Genomic DNA, 2383 nt, shown 5'->3' on the forward strand with positions numbered 1-2383 from the left:
TGTAATACAAATAGCAATAAATGGTATTGTGTTTCTGCTCCTAGAGGCACCATGCTTGGACAACAGCTTTCTAAAAATATGTGGCTATCATTTTCAAACTTGAGTGCCATCTGTATCTGGACCTGTACATAAATGTAATTCTATTTTCATAGATTCTGGGTATTGAAAGCTGCTGTTACTATGCATCTTTGAACATGGGTCCAATTTTAATAAGGCTCCTAAATAGTTTTCATAATTTAATACAAATTTAGTCCAAAAAGGGGCAGTTATATTATCTAGTCTGACCTCATGCCAAATATCTGATATTATATGAAACCTATAGGCATTAATTAAGCCAGATCCTCCATCTTCTGACTCCATATCTAGTGATCGGTATGGCCATGATCATGTGAGAAAGATGTAACAGCCAAGCGCCTAAGAGAGTTTTCTGTACTACTTTAGAGCACTAGCCCACCTTGCTATGTCCTGCCATGGCCAGTCTCTGCTTCTGTAGAAGAAGGAGGAAAAAGAGAGGCTAACTTTAGTTTGCCACGTTTGAAAACCGGCTATGTGAAGTATCCTTTTTGTGCCCTTTCCTGAGGTGGTGTACTTTTCCATGTGCTAGAGCCAAAGGCACATGGAGATAGGGGGAGGGATCAGAATTTATTTAACAAACCGTTTGCATCTGTTCTGGCCAGGCTGGGGTAGCTCTTCAGATCACTCTTACTTCTATCTTCCCCACCAACCCAGAAAAGGTCCTCTTTTTTATTTCCTTTAGTTTGAGTTTCCTTCCTTTGCTCCCTCTTTCTCTCCCAGTTCCATTGTCCCTCTGCTTCCCATTTATTCTCCTCCTCCCTTGGCTTAACGCTATATCTCTCTCTTCTCCTTCTGACTTGGCTACGTTGTGAGCTGAATGCAGGGTGGGGACTTGGGAGGGAGAGAGGGAGGGAGGGACTGCAGAAGGCAGCCTGGGTTGGCTGAAATCCTGTTCAGGCTCAGTGCTCTCTGTGGGCAAGTGCAGGTCACAGTACTCCGTGAGCAATTTACTTCTCATAAATACTTTTTTCTCTTCTTTCTGCTGGCTTCCTGGAGCAGGTGTCCTGAGGACTTAACCCTTTAAAATGTGCCCCAAGGTAAGATCTTTTCATGTGGGATGTTTCTCTCCACACAGAAACTACAAGCAATGGGGTTTAGGAGAAAAAGTTAAATACCCTTTACAGGCAGGTCAAGAGCGTTCCAAAAAGGGGAAATTGAATTATGCAAGAGGCTCTAACATGATCTTCTTTATCAAGTTTCTTGCTTCAGTTTCATTGGTAGAATTTTCTTTTCATGGCTTTTGAAGGTAGGATAGAATACCACACTCAAGTGTCTGATGAGCTTTTGTTGTTGAATAGAAACTGCAAAGTCTTTTAGATAAACCCTTCTTCCTGCAACTGTAATGCCCTATCAGAGATACTGTATGTTACCTGTGTTTCCAATCAAACCAGTTTTTTTGCAATACGTGCGTGTGTGTATACATATATACATTTAATTAGTTTTAAAAAACACTGTTTTGTGTGTGTGTGTGTGTGTGTATACACGCTCTCACACATGCACAAAATATATATTAAAAAACCTGAATCTTTGATAAGGACAAGAGAGGTGAGTGTAATATTTATCTCAGTCCATTTAGCAGTTCTGTTCTGCTCTTAGCTTGTTTCCCATATGTTGAGTTACTCTAGTCTCTTACAGACCTGAAATGCCTGTGTTCTGAACTGTACGGGGACTTGCTTATTTCTGTAACTTTTCAATCTTGTCCTAATTAAATGTAAGTATATGCATAATGATTTGCATTTCATTAGCTTTAAAAGAACACTGTCATGTTAAAAATCATATTTTTTTAGAACCTAATTTTCTTGCCTGTATAACAAACAGCACCTGGTATTCACAGAACCAAAAGAATGTTGAAAACTTAATTTACTTTCAGCACCCTATGATGTTTACTTTGTGCCTTTTTTTAGCTTTGAATCAGATAGTGAAAACTATTATGTTTGTTTGTGGTCAGCTTCTAATCAATTCTACTTTCACAGTTCAATACAGTGCTACAGGGCTTATGTTACATATAGAGCACATAAACATTTGTTTTTAAATAAATTGTTTCAGGTGGGGTTATGTGCAAGTGTTACAATTCTACTGGTAGAAACCTTAAGTATGCAAGCATTCACAGCAGTTACTGTGGTCTGAAAATCCCTCTGGAGGGGCGAAGAAAGCCAGGGCAAAGCACGTTAAGATACCAGAGGACAATGGGAGAGCTTCTGTCTCAGACAGGTAAATGTACAAATATTTGTTAAGCTGGTAGAACCCTGACAGGATAAGACTCCTACCTTGTCAGACAAGATTTGAATTTATACCATACGGACCATTT

The 2383-nt window shown here is 39.4% G+C and overlaps 1 protein-coding gene across 4 annotated transcripts in view; it reads left to right on the forward strand.

Moving 5' to 3' along the window:
• The first annotated feature begins 996 nt into the window (after window positions 1-996).
• SHANK2 (SH3 and multiple ankyrin repeat domains 2) overlaps window positions 997-2383 on the forward strand; it is an 856646-nt gene continuing 855259 nt past the window's right edge. For all 4 annotated transcript variants that reach the window (XM_019519421.1, XM_019519422.1, XM_019519423.1 and 1 more), the window contains exon 1: window positions 997-1112. The gene's annotated coding sequence lies outside the window, so the exon portion shown is untranslated. The remainder of the gene's footprint in view (window positions 1113-2383) is intronic.

The sequence above is a fragment of the Gavialis gangeticus genome, unplaced genomic scaffold, assembly GCF_001723915.1.
Source record: "Gavialis gangeticus isolate Ggan-Ray unplaced genomic scaffold, GavGan_comp1, whole genome shotgun sequence".
In the NCBI taxonomy this organism is placed as follows: domain Eukaryota; kingdom Metazoa; phylum Chordata; order Crocodylia; family Gavialidae; genus Gavialis; species Gavialis gangeticus.